Below are 19,270 nucleotides of genomic sequence, written 5' to 3' on the forward strand. Positions count from 1 at the left end.
TGAATCCACGCTTACGAACTATGATGCAATGAATCCTCATAATACGCATTAATGGGCCACAGAAAACCCTTGGTGGGTACGTCGTCTCAAAGATCCAAAAGCGTGGTCCATTAATACGTCGTGTGGCATCCTCGAAGGTGAAATCATCGATACACATTATTTCGCAGGTGTTCGGACAGGTGAAATAAATCTAACTTTTAACGTTGACAGTTTGAGTCCTCTTTTTTGAAATGTCAGTCTGGACATCAGTGATGGTTCGATGTGGAAGCAGACAATGTTACCCAGCTCATACTGCTCACGATGATGTGCAAGAACTGAAAAACAAATTTGCTGAAAGGAGGTTAGGACGCTATGGTCATCGGGAATGGCCCAGACGCTCGCCCAGTTTAACGGAATTAATTTCTTTTTATGGAGATATGTAAGAATCCTGTTTTTCACCAAACACCCCAGATGACTTCAGACAGAGCATCGAGGAAGCCTGTCATTCCGTGACGCCAGTAGCTTCATGTTGCATCCGCACCAAAAACTTAGAACGTTTGTAGCTCCTTAACTAAAACTGACAGAAATTTGAATTAAAATGATTTGTGCATAGTTCGTATAAAGACATCAGCTACACATGAGAGGAAATAATTGACCACGTGCGGGTAGGATATGCGTTCTGAGGGTTCTGTACGTACTTAAGTACGTGTATACACACTTCATCTATTCAGGGAATCGATAATCTCTTATCGGCATCGATACTGGCAAGATAACGGGCTCGAAAATTCAAGACTTTCGAATGTGTTTTAATTTTAAGTTTGAAGTCGGGTAACAAATGACAAAAGAAAACTGCTTTTCATGTGCTACAATTACAAATTAACAGGTTTCTGGTTTTTCCTTTACTTATACTGTCAGTTGTTTCTTATTATCCAATTTATACGTCAAGGGGAAGTGTCCTATAAGTTCTCATGAGTGATTTAGCGAGTATATGTGATATAAGTGGACGTATCTTTTGATTGCGTTGACTTAAAAGTTTAACTTTTATACACCACCAAGGCATCATAAACTTCAGTACGTGACATAAATTTCAACTTGATATGTCTATCCATTCCTGAGAAAACGGATTTTTAACTGACGGACAGTCAAACATACAGGTGGACAACAGTGATGCTACAAGGGTTCTGTTTTTACCGATTTTCGCAGGGAACTCTATATATAATGTGCCGTTTAAAAACTTATGCTCGTTGTTGTGATTATTTGGAAGATAACTAAATAAACTCTTTTCACAGCTGCTCAGAAAGAGACTGATCCTCACCATTACCTACCGAAATAAATATTTCCTTGACTTATTATTTTGTAAGCTGCATAGAAAAACGCCTTATCTAAAACACAATGTATGTAGAACGATGCAATAATTTCGTTACTCGCCTTAGAACCTACGCTTCCGAAATTTTTAACACCAACGATTTACTAGGTGCTATAGCGCCTCCAGCTAGACTTTCGTGAGGATTCGTGTGGCACTCTAGCGATGATTTAAAAACTCTATACCGAAACACAAACATCTCTGCATTTTCTTCGCCTCTGTCTTTAGTCCAGCTGACGAACAGTACGTAAGTGTCCAGCTCTAACCTGACAGAGTATTTTGTGGGTTAGGTCTTGTGGCGTGGGGTCCACACGTTTCTTCGGATATTCCACATCTAGATGAAGGGCCTCATTCTTGATTAGATCCGCGCCATTGGACCACCGATGTAGTTGACGCCTTGCGTCATTGCATGAAAATGGTGCAGATGTCTCTGAGCACTGTGGGACTTAACATCTGAGATCATCAGTCCCCTAGACTTAGAACTACTTAAACCTAAGTAACCTAAGGACATCACACACATCCATGCCCGAGGCAGGATTCGAACCTGCGACCGTAGCGGTCACGCGGTTCCAGAATGAAGCACCTAGAACCGCTCGGCCACCACGGCCGGCGCGTCATTGCAAAAGAGACGAAAGCGCGACTCCTTAGTTCACACCAAACAGTTTAAACATCTAACGTGTTTCCAGAATGAGATTTTCACTCTGCAGCGGAGTGTGCGCTGATATGAAACTCCCTGGCAGATTAAAACTGTGTGCCGGACCGAGACTCGAACTCGGGATCTTTTCCAAGCTGGCTAGCTCAGTTGGTAGAGCACTTGACCCCGAGAGGCAAAGGTCCCGAGTTAGTCTCGGTCCGGCACACAGTTTTAATCTGCGAGGAATTTTTATCTAACGTGTTGCCACCAGGGCAAAGAAGGGCTGAGGTTAGCTCGCGTCTGTTAAAAAAAAATTAGTTGAAAATATAATCGATACTTTATCTGTTCCTTAAAATAAATATGTAAAGGTGTATGTGCGAGGAAAACCGGCCGCGGGGTCTCGGGCGCCTTGTCACGGTTCGCGCGGCTGCACCCATCAAAGGCTTAAGTCCTCCCTCTGGCATGGTTGTGTGCGTTATCCTTAGCGCAATTTAGTTCAGTTAGATTAAGTAGTGTGTAAGCCTAGGGACCGATGACCTCACCAGATTGCCCCCATAGGAATTTCAAAAGTTTTGCGAGGAAAACCAATAAAGTAAATATTGATTTTAAAAACAAAAAATAATGAACATTTATATTTTTTGGCCTAAAATATGACGCTGACATGTGAGTGAATAGTAATGCTCATGGATAAACGCAAGTACAAAGGCGCGGCACCCTTGTTGCCACACGAACGTCCTATAATACGAGAAAACCGAAGGAGTATTCTTCTCAACCGTAGTTTCGTTCTAAAACGGGCACCCCTTTTATGATTCCGTACTTTAGTCAGTAAAAGAGGAACCCTTATGTGATAACTTTGCTGTCTGCCTGCCTGACTGTTGAAAGCCATTTTTTCTCAGGAACGGATACACGTATCAAGTTTAAATTTACGTCACACACCGAGGTGTATGGTCCCTTCGCGGTATAATAAAAGTGAGCTCCCAAGTCAATGTAATCAAAAGATACGGCCATTTGTCACATACTCTGAATTTCGCAGACTCATTCTTAAGAACCCGTAGGGTACTTCCCATTGACCTAGAATCTTGAAATCTGGCAAGAAGCAAGGTTTCACAGTACAACTAAAGAAAAAAAACCTAAAGTTGCGAATTTGTGGTTTTATCACACAAATTTTTTTTGCCACTTACCGGACTGTCTGTCCGCCCGTTGTTATCAGTCCAAAATTAAAATATCCTCGAAAGTCTTGGAATTCTCAGGACTGATATCTTGCAGTGTCAATGCCGATAACAGGCAAATCTCATTAAGGTTTTCGATTCCTATAAAAGTAATTAAGTTTTTACGGAACGCCCAGAGCGTGAGCCCCACTCGCACCTGGCCAGTTTCTTCATTTACTAAATTAACATCCACAATAAGCCAACTCAGTTTCGTAGCGGTTATCGTCACTGCCCAAATAACTACGAACATTCAGAATCCTCCTCTGTTCGTCAGCTAGATAACAGGTTTTCCGCAGACGGCTTTCCATATGCTGGTTGTCAGCTACCTAGCTGTCGAAATGTTGTAGGGCGCGTATTCATCCGCCCAGACGTGATCAGTGCGATAGCGAATCCGAGATGGCGGAAGATAGTGGCTTCCTACGAAGGTGTTGCTGCTACGTCCGTGGCTACGGCATGTGTAGGGATGTCAATGACGTCCCCAAATTTCTGGGAATAGTTCCCTTGATGTACAGGCATGTAGAGAAGCTCATGGAACATTGATAACTTCTGCGTATCATCTCATTGTGGATGAGTAAACACCACAACGAATACATAAGATTCGAGACAATCACTAAGTAAAGACGTATTACAGACCTACGACCAGATGATGTACTGGATCGGAACGAGTGGCGAATACTGATCCAAAACGCGAAACCAGTCAGCAGGGGGCACTGCTAACAACTACAAAAAATCTGCTTCGATATTTTATTTCTATTTTATGTTGATATTTAGTTTTCTGACTGGTTTGATGCAACCTGCCACGGCTTTCCCCTTTCTCTTCATCTTACAGCAACATATACCCCCTACGTACTCATTTATTTATTGTATGTAATGCAGTATTGGTTTCTTCTACAGCCTTTACCCCCTACCGCTCCCTCAGGAACCGTGGAACTTATTTCTTGATGTTTCAACACATGCTCTACCATCCTCTCCTCCTTCTTGTCTATGATTGCTACGTATTCCTCTCTTCTACATCTACATAGATACTCCGCAAGCCACTATACGGTGCGTGGCGAAGGGTACCCTCTACCACTACTATTATTTTCTTTCCTGTTCCACTAGCAAATGGAGCGAGGCAAAAACGACTGTGTACAGGGTGGTCCATTGATAGTGACCGGGCCAAATATCTTACGAAATAAGCATCAAACGAAAAAACTATAAAGAACGAAACTCGTCTAGCTTGAAGGGGAAACGAGATGGTGCTATGATTGGCTCGCTAGATGCCGCTGCCATAGGTCAAACGGATATCAACTGCGTTTTTAAAATAGGAACCCCAATTTATTACATATTCGTATAGTACGTAAAGAAATATGAATGTTTTAGTTGGACCACTTTTTTCGCTTTGTGATAGATGGCGCTGTAATAGTCACAAAGGTATAAGTACGTGGTATCACGTAACATTCCGCCAGTGCGGACGGTATTTGCTTCGTAATACATCACCCGTGTTATAACGGACCGTTTACCAATTGCGGAAAAGGTCTATATCGTGTTCATGTATGGATATTGTGATCAAAATGTCCAACGGGCGTGTGCTATGTATGCTGCTCAGCATCCTGGACGACATCATCCAAGTGTCCGGACCGTTCGCCGGATAGTTACGTTATTTAAGGAAACAGGAAGCGTTCAGCCACATGTGAAACGTCAACCACGAACTGCAACAAATGACGATGCCCAAGTAGCTGTTTCAGCTGCTGTCGCGGCTAATCTGCACATCAGTAGCAGACAAATTGCGCGAGAATCGGGAATCTCAAAAACGTCGGTATTGAGAATGCTACATAAACATCTATTGCACCCGTACCATATTTCTGTGCACCAGGAATTGCATGGCGACGACTTTGAACGTCGTGTACAGTTCTGCCACTGGCCACAAGACAAAATTACGGGACGATGACAGATTTTTTGCACGCGTCGTGTTTAGCGACGAAGCGTCATTCACCAACAGCGGTAATGTAAACCGGCATAATATGCAGTATTGGGCAACGGAAAATCCACGATGGCTGCGACAATTGGAACATCAGCGACCTTGGACGGTTAATGTATGGTGCAGCATTATGGGAGGAAGGATAATTGGCCCCCATTTTATCGATGGAAATCTAAATGGTGCAGTGTATGCTGATTTCCTACGTAACGTCCTACCGATGTTACTACAAGATGTATCAGTGTATGACAGAAGGGTGATGTACTTCCAACATGATGGATGTCCGACACACAACTCGCGTGCGGTTGAAGCGGTATTGAATAGCATATTTCATGACAGGTGGATTGGTCGACGAAGCACGTTCACCGGATCTGACGTCCCCGGATTTCTTTCTGTGTGGAATGTTGAAGGATATTTGCTATCGTGATCCACCGACAACGCCTGACAACATGCGTCTGCGCATTGTCAATGCATGTGCGAACATTACGGAAGGCGAACTACTCGCTTTTGAGAGGAATGTCGTTACACGTATTGACAAATGCATTGAGGTTGACGTACATCATTTTGAGCATTTATTGCATTAATTTGGTATTTACAGGTAATTACACTGTAACAGCATGCGTTCTCAGAAATGATAAGTTCAGAAAGGTACATGTATCACATTGGAAAAACCGAAATAAAATGTTCAAACGTACCTACGTTCTGTATTTTAATTTAAAGAACCTACCTGTTACCAACAATTCGTCTAAAATTGTGAGCCATATGTTTGTGACTATTACAGCGCCATGTATCACAAAGCGAAAAAAGTGGTCCAATTAAAACATTCATATTTCTTTACGTACTGCACGAATATGATAAAAAATGGGGGTTCCGATTAAAAAAAAAACCTCAGTTGATATCCGTTTGATCTGTGGCAGCACCATCTAGCGGGCCAACCATAGCGCCATCTGGTTTCCCCCTTCAAGCTAGACAAGTTTCGTTCTTTGTAGTTTTTTCGTTTGATGCTTATTTTGTGAGATATTTGGCCCCGTCGCAATCAATGGACTACCCTTTATATATCTCCGTATGAGCCCCAATTTCCCTCATCTTCGTTGTTCTTACGAAATGTACGTTGACAGCAGTAGAATAGTTCTGCAGTCACCTTAAAATGCCGGTTCTCTAAAATTTCTTAACGGTACTCCTCCAAAAGAATCCCTTCAGGGATTCTTATTTAAGTTTCCGAAGCATTTCTGTATAACTTGCGTGTAACAAAACTAGCAGTCTGTCTCTGAATTGCTTCGACGTCTTCTATTAATCCTATCTGTTTCGGAACGCAAACAGTCGAACAGATTTCAGGAATATGTCGCACTACCCCGTCCTATATGCGGTCTCCTTTACAGATGAACCACACTTTCTCGAAATTCTCCCAATAAACCGAAGTCAAACATTCACATACGACAATCCCGACAAGCTCGTTCCACTTCATAACGCTTTGCAGCTTTACTTCCAGATGTTTGAACGACGTGATTATGTCAAGCAGGACACTGCTAATTCTGTATTCGAACATTACGCATTTTTCCCTACTCATCCGCATCAACTTAATTTTTTCTACATTTAGAGCTAGATGCCATTCATCACATTGGCTAAAAATTTTGACTAAGTCATCTTGTATCCTCCTGCAGTCACTCAACGACAACATCTTCCTGCACACCAGAGTTATCTGCAAACAACCGCAGACTGCTGCCCAGCCTGTTCGCCAGATCATTTGTATATGCACAAAAAACTGCGGTGCTCTACACTTCGCTGACGCACTCCTGACAACACCTTTCTCTCTAATGAACACTCGCCGTCGAGGACAACGTACTGTGTTCTATCACTTATCAAGTCTTCGAGCCATTCACATTTCTGGGAACCTTTCAAACATGTTTGTTCCTTCGTTAATTGTCTGCAGTGGGGCACTGTGTCCAATGTTTTCCTCGGGAATCTATAAATATGGAAGCTACCTGTTACACTTCGTAGTTCGCAGTATATCATATGAGGAAAGGGCAAGCTGAGTTTCGTACGAGCGATGCTTCCTAGAACCATGCTGATTCGTGGACATACGCTTTTCGATCTCAAGGAAATTTATTAGATTCGAACTGAAAATACACTCCTGGAAATTGAAATAAGAACACCGTGAATTCATTGTCCCAGGAAGGGGAAACTTTATTGACACATTCCTGGGGTCAGATACATCACATGATCACACTGACAGAACCACAGGCACATAGACACAGGCAACAGAGCATGCACAATGTCGGCACTAGTACAGTGTATATCCACCTTTCGCAGCAATGCAGGCTGCTATTCTCCCATGGAGACGATCGTAGAGATGCTGGATGTAGTCCTGTGGAACGGCTTGCCATGCCATTTCCACCTGGCGCCTCAGTTGGACCAGCGTTCGTGCTGGACGTGCCGACCGCGTGAGACGACGCTTCATCCAGTCCCAAACATGCTCAATGGGGGCAGATCCGGAGATCTTGCTGGCCAGGGTAGTTGACTTACACCTTCTAGAGCACGTTGGGTGGCACGGGATACATGCGGACGTGCATTGTCCTGTTGGAACAGCAAGTTCCCTTGCCGGTCTAGGAATGGTAGAACGATGGGTTCGATGACGGTTTGGATGTACCGTGCACTATTCAGTGTCCCCTCGACGATCACCAGTGGTGTACGGCCAGTGTAGGAGATCGCTCCCCACACCATGATGCCGGGTGTTGGCCCTGTGTGCCTCGGTCGTATGCAGTCCTGATTGTGGCGCTCACCTGCACGGCGCCAAACACGCATACGACCATCATTGGCACCAAGGCAGAAGCGACTCTTATCGCTGAAGACGACACGTCTCCATTCGTCCCTCCATTCACGCCTGTCGCGACACCACTGGAGGCGGGCTGCACGATGTTGGGGCGTTAGCGGAAGACGGCCTAACGGTGTGCCGGACCGTAGCGCAGCTTCATGGAGACGGTTGCGAATGGTCCTCGCCGATATCCCAGGAGCAACGGTGTCCCTAATTTGCTGGGAAGTGGCGGTGCGGTCCCCTACGGCACTGCGTAGGATCCTACGGTCTTGGCGTGCATCCGTGCGTCGCTGAGGTCCGGTCCCAGGTCGACGGGCACGTGCACCTTCCGCCGACCACTGGCGACAACATCGATGTACTGTGGAGACCTCACGCCCCACGTGTTGAGCAATTCGGCGGTACGTCCACCCGGCCTCCCGCATGCCCACTATACGCCCTCGCTCAAAGTCCGTCAACTGCACATACGGTTCACGTCCACGCTGTCGCGGCATGCTACCAGTGTTAAAGACTGCGATGGAGCTCCGTATGCCACGGCAAACTGGCTGACACTGACGGCGGCGGTGCACAAATGCTGCGCAGCTAGCGCCATTCGACGGCCAACACCGCGGTTCCTGGTGTGTCCGCTGTGCCGTGCGTGTGATCATTGCTTGTACAGCCCTCTCGCAGTGTCCGGAGCAAGTATGGTGGGTCTGACACACCGGTGTCAATGTGTTCTTTTTTCCATTTCCAGGAGTTTATAAATTCTGCAGCAAATCGATGTTACGGATATTGGTTTGTAATTTTACGGGTCCCTTGTTTTACCCGTATTATGCACAGGAGTCGACTGCGCTTTTTTTCAGTCGCTTGGGACTTTGCGCTGGAAGAGAGATTGGCGCTAAATGGCAGCCAAGAAAGGGGCCAGTGCCGTAGAGCACTCGTTCTAAAAGAGGACTGGATTTCCATGCAGACCTGGTGACTTATTTGTTCTCAAATCTTTGAGTAGTTTCTCTGCGCCAGGGATGCCTAGTACTATGTCGTCCGTACGGGAGTTTGTGCGATGGTCAAACGATGGTATGTATGTACGATTCTCTTGCATGAACGACTGCCGCGCGTGGTAGCCGCACGGTCTGAGGCGTCACGGTCCGCGTGACTTACCCCGTCGGAGGTTCGAGTCCTCCCTCGGGCATGGGTGTGTGTGTTGTCCATAGTGCAAGTTAAAGTTAGATTAAGTATTGTGTAAGCTTAGAGACCGATGACCTAAGCAGTTTGGTGCCAAAGATCTTATCACAAATTAACAATTTATTTACATGAACGATTTCTCAAACGCGAAAAAATTTCGGTTTCCCTTTTGCTATCTTCTGCTGCCTCACCAGACTGGTCAGTGTGTGACTGCATGGACTCCTTAGACCCGCTTTGCGATTTTACATTGGACGATTTCTCGGACAGATCTTTTTTGCGGAGGAGTGACGGAGAAACTTCTCATTTCCTACCAGTCCACCTGAGCAGCAGCAGCCTGAGCAGGAGTTGGCACCACATTGAGACAAACGGTTGGTTCAAAGACAGGTCTGAGCCAGACGCCCTGTAACGTGCATTCCACTGACCCCCAAAACACCGCCATTTGCGACTTCAGTGGTATCAAGCGAGAGCTTATTAAAGAGCAGCGTGGAGGTCTGTTGTGTTTTCTGATGAAAGCTGGTTCTGCCTCGGTTTCAGTGATGGCTGTGTGTTGGTTAGGACGAGGCGAGTTGGGGACCTGCAACCAACCTGTCTGTATGCTAGACACACCGGACCTGCACCTGCAGCTATTGTCTGGGGTGCGATTTCGTATGACAGCAGGAGCACTGTCGCGGTTATCCCACTCAGTCTGGCTGCAAACTTGTACATCAACCTGGCGATCGACTTGTAGTGCTGCCTTTCATGAACAGAACTCCAGGGGGTGTTCTCCACGTACCGCTGTTGTAACCCAACACGTACAGAATGTCGACACGTTGCCTTTGCCTGTTAGGTCACCAGATCTGTCTCCAGTGAAGCACATATGGGGTCCCTCCCACCGGAGGTTAGAGTCCTCCCTCGGGTATGGGTGTGTGTGTTGTTCTTAGCATAAGTAATGTGTAAGTCTAGGGACCGATGACCTCAGCAGTTTGGTCCCTTAGGTATTCATAAACGTTTGAATATATTTTGACCACATATGGGACATCATCACACAACTTCAGCGTCATTCATAAACAGCATTAACCGTCCATTTATTAACCGAGTAAGTGCAGCAGGCATGGAATTCTATTTTTTGTGGCGGCGTTCGTAGCGACAAACAATTCGCTGTAGAAACGGCTTACGAAGTCACCGCCACACTTTTAATAGCGGGCCGACCAGTCCGCTGGAACAGTGAACAGAAAGATGAAAACCCAAACACTCTGATTAAATAAAAGTCGGTACTTATCTTTATTAACGAAGATACAGAAACACAGTAGTGAACTCCGTGTCTACAGAGATCTGTCTAGTTAGAGTCGGAGCGGCTAGGTCAGCGTCGGCTGACGACAAACAACAACTCTGCTGCGATGAACACACAACTGACTAGCAAGTACACAATTCGGTGGCGAGTATACAACTGAGCGGCGAATACAGAACTGTCCTAGCGCTCGCGACTCCAGCGCTTAAGAAACCAGAAGCCAGCGGTGGCGCGCGCAGACTTGCGGCGATTTGCTGTCTCGCTGGCGCTGCTTATGCGGACGGCGTCCGGACTTCGATGCTGCCAACCTTTTGGCAGCGGGCTCGGGTGGCATTACTGGCTAGGATATAACACTATTGTTACTAATAGTGTGGTTGAAATATACTACAATTACAAATATGTGTATACACTTCACTCAACTCTACCTCTATGACGACATGCTATGCTAGGTGTGTGTGTATATATATATATACATATATATATATACGTGATCACTCTGCTGTTCACAACAAATTGCCTGACACCTGACAGAGGGTTCAATGAACCACACCTTCAAGCTAGCGTCCCATTTTCGAACAGCGCGTGGGAAAAAGAGCACTTACATTTTTCTGTGCGGGCCCTGATCTCTCTTATTTTATCGTTATGATCATTTCTCCTTATGTAGGTGGGTGCCATAGAATGTTTTTGCAATAGGAGGAGAAAACTGGTGATTGAAATTTCATGAGAAGATCCCGTCGCAATGAAAAATGCCTTTGTTTTAAAAATTGCCGCTCCAATTCACGTATTATGTCTGTGGCACTATATCCCCTATTTCGCGATAGTACAAAGCGAACTGCCCTTTTTTGTACTTTTTCGGTGTCATCCATCAGTCGCACCTGATGCGGATCCCACACCCACACAGCAGTACTCCAGAATAGGGCGGACAAGCGTGGTGTAAACAGTTTCTCTAGTAGACCTGTTGCACCTTCTAAGTCTTCCGCCAATGAAATGCAGTCTTTGGTTTGCTCTACCCACAACATTATCTATATGATGGTTCCAATTTAGGTTATTTGTAATTGTGATCCCTAAGTATTTACTTGAATTTACAGCCTTCAGATTTGTGACTTATAGCGTAATCTGATCAAAAGTATCCAGACATGTATTAATGAACGTTAATATGGGGAGCGTCCGCCCCATCTTTTCTTCAGCTCTACTCGAAACGTCCAACTGACTAATTCACGTGGTAATTTTATTACAGTGGGAGGAGGAATATCTGAATACTAACGGAAACTTTGTGAAATTTTGCTACGTAACGATGAAGTAGATGAATTCAATTCATTTGTCTTACATCAAACACTCAAGTGGCCGTAGGAAGATTTCATATTTAGTGTAATCGAACTGCGTATTCCTGGTAGGTACACGCAGCATGTCATCTTGGATGGGGTCACCGGCAGATGTTAACGTACACTGTCTGACCAAACGTAGCGAGAGGGAATAGAACACACGCCATCCGAGGAAGCACGAGAAAGTGTTCAACCGTTCCTTCGACATCGACTTGTATCAAGAATAAGGAGTCCTTGAGGTTTTGCCTTCATCGGATTGGTAGGTATCACATGTTCAGAAGTGTAGACATCTTTTAGTGAGCACTAATACTGAGTGTGTCCACCTTTACCGTTTGTGATGTCCTGAACTAGGGTGCGAACAACTTTCAATGGTGTCAACATGTTTGTGGAATAATGACAGCCCATTTTTCCTCAAGAGTCGAAAACATAATGGGTAGCGATGTTATGGAGAAGTCGACGTTTTAACCCTTGGCAAAAGGGTACCATTGGGTTCACGTCGTGATTCACGCAAGGTCAGTTTTTTCTGGAATATTATTGCCCACAAACCACTGCGTCGTGGACGTTGCTTTATGACGGCGTACAATGTCATGTTGATGCAGTCAGTCATCGTTTCCGAACTGTTCACCTATTGCACACAGTACACAATACTGTGAAATGTGTTCGTCTCCTTCTGGATTTCGCGTTTACTTAAACACAATAAGGGGACTACAGCCACCCACGAAAAAACACCCCCCATGTCGTAACACCATTTCCTCTGCACACTGTTGATACGGCACATGACAGGTAACGTTCTCCAGGGACTCACCTAGCCTCAACTGTTCTATCGGATTGCCGCAGAGTATAACGTGATAAATCACTCCAAATTACTCCCGAGTCCTTTCCCCTTCCTCCATCCTTCCGGCCCTCTTCCTCTACCCCTCCTTGGTCCCTCCCTCGCTTGTGGCTTTGCTTTGATTTGTCCTGCGACGCCAAGTCCTCCGTCCCACCTGCCAGACTTCTTCAACAATTCATGGCTCTTCTTGCTTCGTTTCGCGATGCAGATGTAGTCTATTCCGATGGTCGATGGTTCTGTGGCCGATGGACGCACTGGGTTTGCTTTCATCCACGGCGACTACGTTGAGCAGCATTTCCTGCCTTGCGGGAGCAGTGTTTTCACTGCGGAGCTGGTTGCTCTTTATCGTGCACTCGCTCACCTTTCCTCCTACCCTGGGGAGTCATGTGTCATATGCAGTGACTGCCTGAGTTGATTGCAAGCACGACCGGTGTTTTTCTCGGGACCATTTGGTGCGCGGTATTCAAGATGCTGTTTGCTCTCGCCGAGTGTGGTCGTTCAGCGACGTTTGTGTGGACCCCGGACCACATTGGCATTCCAGGAGACGAACGTGTCGATCGGTTGGCCAAGCAGGCCACCACTTCGCCACCCCTGGAGCTTGGTCTCGTGGAAAGAGACCTCCGGTCAGCTCTACATCACAAGGTCCGCGATGTCTTGAGTTCTGAATGGTCTGTCTTGAACACGCCAAATAAGCTCCGCATGGTAAAGTCGTCCACGGCCGTATGGAATTAATCCTTGAGGAGCACGCGTAGGGACTCAGTTGTTCTCTGCCGTCTCTGCATTGGACACAAGCGGTTGACCCACAGTTCTCTCCTTCGCCGTGAGAACCCGCCCAAGTGTCGCTGTGATGCGGGGCTGACAGTGGTCCATCTTCTGATGGACTGCCCCCTTTTAGCCCCCTTGCGGCAGTCCTTTAATTTACCAGCTGCACTTCCTTTAATTCTAGGTGGCGATGCCTCTGTAGCTGACACAGTTTTACGTTTTATCCGTGCAGCTGGGGTTTATCACTCACTCTAGTGTGGGCGCTCTCGCATGATTTCTCAGGTTACACCCACTCCAGCGACTTTTAAATGTGACGTGGATACCAAAATAGTGTCTTTTATGGTAACAAGTTGTGTTGGTACCTCTATCAACGCTTTCCAGCTGGAGGTTCTTCGTTTGTAGTTGAATGGTTGACCTTTTACCTGATCCATCAACCACTGTAGTTTGTTTTACTCAACTATTTGCTCTGCTCCTTTTAAGTGTCCTCTATTTTGTGTTATTGCGGTGTTCATTTTAGCTCTACCCCTTGGTGTTCCCTCCCTCTGGGTGCAGAGGTTACGCTTTTACTGTATAGGCCTTTTATAAGTATGTCTGTTTGGAACAGGGGACTGAAGACCTCGATGTTTAGCCCCCATCAAACCTCAAAACCAACCAACCAATTTACACCTTTTCAGTCATCCAGTGTCCAGTGCCGTCACTCTTTGCGCCAACACTAGTATTGTTTAACAGTCGCTACAGAAATGTGTAGCTTATGAGGATCTGCTCGACAATTTTATCCGGTTGTTTTGGCTCCCTGCGCATAGTAATAGCTCTAACTGCTGGTACCATTTTGGAACTCACGAGTCATTCCTTATGATGATTTCACGCGATTTTGTACAACCTGCCTCCACAGTCCCTGTCCATCAGTACATGCGGTCTGCCTGATCTTGGTTTAGCTTTGGTTGTTCCTTCACGTTTCCACTTCACAATCACATCACCAACGAGCGATTTGGGGTAGCGTTAGAAGTTAAATTTCCCTGGTGGATGCGTTACTCAGCTGACAACCAATGACTAGTCCACGTTCTAAGTCACTGCAGTGACCCACACCACTGTTACTGCTTCTTTACTCCTCTTATACTGGTGCATCCGCTTCTCATAACATTTAATGGTCAGTTCCGCATTACCTAAGGATGTCCGGATACTTTTGATCACATGCTGAACGCCATTAATATGGAAGGTCTGACAACTGTATTGAAAGCTAGAAAATTATTTCGCATAGTAACAGTGTAGACACTGCTAATGTTGAGATAAATATGGACGATAATTTCTTCACAGCAGACAGCTGCAATGCTATACCATCCGCTGGAGGCGTAGAAACTGCACTGAATTAGAGATAATACAGCTGCCAATATAAAGGTAAACGAAGTCTTCGTCGTCCTGACGAACTGTATCTCATAATTAACAACAGAACGAAAACAAATCATAAGTTCGGTGAGAAACAAGAGAACTGTGTAAAAGAAAATATTTGTCCTACGAAAGATTATCGAGCAACGAAGGGCTTTTAGTCATGATTTTCAGAAACCATTTCACGATTTCATGGGAGAATCGCAATGCACTGTAGAGGGTAATAATTATATCTCGTAACATCGTTTAAAAACGTACTACACTCTCAAATGTCTCTAGACACTCCACTCAATTCGACTTGTATGACGTCCTGCTGTTGCAGTAGGATATGTAAGTGAAGGCAGAATCATTGCCGACATGTTAATTATATATTCATAGAAAAAAATCAATGGAGGGAACTGAGTGTGTTTTAATGGATAACGGCTGTAGGTGGCCACACGTTCGCTCATTCTACCGCACGTTGGGAGAAGAACGGAGGGGAGGAATGTTCTGGGCTAACGACGAGGTCACAAAAACGGAGCAAAAGCTCTGATCATTTCAGACTCAGACAGAAAGTCGCTCGATCCTTTGCAAAAGAGCTTTTTATCTAAAACTAATCTTGATGTCTGAGTTTTATGACCGCTCCTAGGTGTGATCGTATCTTTCTCTTGTTACCCAGTGCTTCATCGGCATTGCTTTTGTTATATTGTTTCTTTCTCGCTCAATATCGTCTACAGCTTCTGTCCGCTGCAGATTCCTGTTTAGTCGTCTTTGATGCAGGTCATCGTAAAACAAGTACTGTATAAAAATCGTCATTTGCTCGTTATTTGAGTATCTTTCTGTGCTTCTCCCATTTTGTAAATATATATATATATATAATACCTCTTACTCTTCCCTCTAGTTTGCCGTTGATTATTGGACAATCTATAATAGCTGACAACGTAAATTAGTGGTTGTCTTTTTTTTTTTTTTTTTCGAGTGAGTATGTTTGTTAATTTTAATCTGTTACAAACAGCATAAAACTTCCCGTTTCTTCCCAACTATTCCCACTAGTCAGATGGGGATCTCTCCTAGCTGGCGTTTACATTCCACGGAGGTATTCTTCGGTGTTTACTGTATTTATCTAAAATCGCATAGACGATATTAGAAAAATCTGTGGACTTGTCAGTTTTTCCCTCTTCAGATGCCCAGATTCTTAATTACTACCAATTTCTTCTTCCTGCTGGATGGCCAATACTGTGTTTTTGTCGCTAACCTAGTTAACGTCTTATATCTAGCGGTTCTAGGCGCGCAGTCCGGAACCGCGTGACTGCTACGGTCGCAGCTTCGAATCCTGCCTCGGGCATGGATGTTTGTGATGTCCTTAGGTTAGTTAGGTTTAATTAGTTCTAAGTTCTAGGGGACTGATGACCACAGATGTTATGTCCCATAGTGCTCAGAGCCATTTGAACCATTTGAACCAAAGTCTTATACTTTTCTCCTCAGTTTTTTATGGGTGTAAATTGCTAAACCATTGCTGGCTCTCTTGTAGAGCTGGTCCGAGGGTGCATTTTTATTCCATTGCAATTTATTTCTTTCTCAGTTATAACAGTGATGTCTATTTTAATATTCTTCAACAGTTTAACTCGTTCTTCCTCTTTGTTTATTTCTTTTCTAACGTTCCAGGTGGCTACTTTGTGTCCTCGAGATATTTTTTTGCTTGTACTTTTTCGTAGTTTTGTTCGAAATACACAGAAGCGCCAGAGAAACAGGTATAGGCATGCATATTCAAATACATACATATGTAAACTGGCAGAATACGGCGCTGCTGTCGGAAACGCCTATGTAAGACAACAAGTGTCTGGCGCAGTTGTTAGATCGGTTACTGCTGATACAATGGCAGGTTATCAAGATTTAAGTGAGTTTCAGCGTGGTGTTAGTCGGCGCACCAGCGATGGGACACATCATCTCCGAGGTAGCAATGATATGGGGATTTATCCGTACGACCATTTCACAAGTGTACCGTAAATATCAGAAATCCGGTAAAACATGAAATCTCAGACATCGCTTTGGCCGGAAAAAGATCCTACAAGAACGGGGCCAACGACGACTCAAGAGAATCGTCCAACGTGACAGAAGTGCAACTCTTCCGAAAACTGCGGGCCATCAACAAGTGTCGCTGTATGAACCATTGAACGAAATATTTTCGATATGGGCTTTCGGAGCCGAAGGCCCACTCCTGAACTCTTGATGACTGCACGACACAAGTCTACCTTTCGCCTGGGCTCGTCAACACCGACATTTGGCTGTTGACTGGAAACATGTTGCCTGGTCGGACAAGTCTCGTTTCAGATTGTACGGGTATGGAGACAACCTCATGAATCTATGGAGCCTGCATGTCAACAGGAGACTGTTAAAGCTGATGGAGGCTCTGTAATGGTGCGGGGCGTGTACAGTTGGAGTTATACGGGACCCCTGATACGTATAGACAGAACTCTGACAGGTAACACGTACGTAAGCATCTTGTCTGATCAACTGCATCCATTCATGTGCATTATGCATTCCCACGGACTTGGGGAATTCCAGCAGGACAATGCCACACCCTACACGTCCAAAATTGCTGTAGAGCGGATCCTGAGTTTAACACTTCCGCTGGCCACCAAACACCCCAGACATGAACTTTACTGAACATATCTGGGATGCCTTGCAACGAGCTAGTCAGAAGAGATCTCCACTTCCTCGTTGTCTTACGGATTTTTGGGCCACAACGGCCGGCGACTCCAGTTCCTGCAACAGTATTTGTAATTAGTCTCGGAGAATTAGAAGTTAATTAAATGTCCTGTTTGATGCGTTACCTTGTTCAGTAATCATGTCTGCTCCTGTCCAGTTTTTCTGCGATGACAGTTGCCGCACTACTCTGTAGCCCACCTCAGCAGTGTACTCATCCAATCGCGAATCCCATGGGACCCTTCTTTGCTCCAGCGACATACCACAGACTGCAGCAAGAACTGCGCGACTGCTACGGTCGCAGGTTCGAATCGCGCCTCGGGCATGTATGTGTGTGATGTCCTTAGGTTAGTTAGGTTCAAGTAGTTCTAAGTTCTAGGGAACTAATGACCTCAGCAGTTGAGTCCCATAGTGCTCAGAGCCATTTGAACCATTTTAAGTTCTGGGGGACTGATGACCTCAGATGTTAAGTCCCATAGTACTGAGAGCCATTTGAACCATTTTACCGTAGTGCTTTTAGGAACGGCAGGTCCAATTGTCTTTTCTCTGTTGAGTGATCGTAGTTGATCTGTTCCACGAGCACTTATTTCAAAACGTCATGTCGGTGCACCGCGATGGCTGAAGCAAGTAATTGTACTACCAGCTTCCTCAGCAGAGACTGAATCCAGTCCCAGGCTTAGCTGTATCATCTTCCTTTCAGTTGTAATAGGCTACAATCACTGAGCGACCGTAAAGACAGATTTTGATCTGCCCACTGACTTTACCTATAACCAAATCAAGTTTGGATTTTTCGTCAAGTCGGTTGCTGGACACAATGAAAACTTCTCCATACGCTAGTTTTGATTCTGTTCATCTTTTGTTTGTCAGTAAAGCTTTGAATTCGTTAAAACCTGAGATGAAACCCTCTATAATTTCGTGGGAAGTTCGTAGCATTGCTATTGGACCATCAAGAGTCTGTCGCATGTCACACAATCTTTCTCAGCAAATACCTGTCCAAGACACATTGTAGCTTTCAGACTATTCCCGCCATTAATTATGGTTGGTTCACATGTAAAAATTTTTAGACCGTCTTGGACATTTTTTCGTCACTCGTACCAATCACTAGTTAACGAAAATTTAAGTTTATGAATTTTAAACTACTAAGACACTTCTTGATGCAATAATGTACCAACAGCCGTATGATTTGTGGAAGTTTTTTATTTTATGAACTTCTATGTGCTACCAGTTTCGGCATTAGATTGATGCCATCGTCAGGCCCCACTCGTTATAGTCGTAAAATCGCTACACACGGAAGGAGCCATATAACTAGATCCGTGAATCAATCGTCCTGCAACAGCTCTTGGTGTCGCCTGGCCATTTTACGACTATGGCGAGTGGGGCCTGAAGATGGCATCAATGTAATGCCGAAACTGGTAGCACATAGAAGTTCATAAAATCACATAAACTTCTAAATATCATACGGCTGTTGGTAAATTATTGCATCAAGAAGTTCAAGCCAGCCGTCGTCCCACGATCCATAATGGATCAACGAAGATTATTAAGAGACTAGTTGCAAATGCTTATCTACTTTATCCTCAAGCAATTTTGAAATACTCTCCTTTCTATTACATTTGCCGACACAGCTCTCCTTGGAGTTAACTTTTCTTTCCTGCTGATACTATTTTTGTGATGAATCACCATCTAGATCCAAAGTCTGCAAGTAACTGCATTGCACCTCTCCTTACCGTTGTGTACACAACACAAATTCTTTCTCAGTGAAGAATTCCGCAGATTACACTGCTGTAAGACATTAGTGAATGAAAATATGAAAAGAAAGTCAGTTTCTTGATGTTATCACTCACGAGCTGTGAACTGGATACTGATAGCGTGTCCCACTTGGAGAACGCAGTAAGAGAGAAAGGAATTTGG

The 19,270-nt window shown here is 44.9% G+C and overlaps 1 protein-coding gene across 1 annotated transcript in view; it reads left to right on the plus strand.

Moving 5' to 3' along the window:
- Positions 1-19,270, plus strand: part of LOC124544874 (UDP-glycosyltransferase UGT5-like) — a 120,274-nt gene that overhangs the window by 21,508 nt on the left and 79,496 nt on the right. The window lies entirely within an intron of this gene.

This window comes from Schistocerca americana, chromosome 8 (genome assembly GCF_021461395.2).
Source record: "Schistocerca americana isolate TAMUIC-IGC-003095 chromosome 8, iqSchAmer2.1, whole genome shotgun sequence".
In the NCBI taxonomy this organism is placed as follows: Eukaryota; Metazoa; Arthropoda; class Insecta; order Orthoptera; family Acrididae; genus Schistocerca; species Schistocerca americana.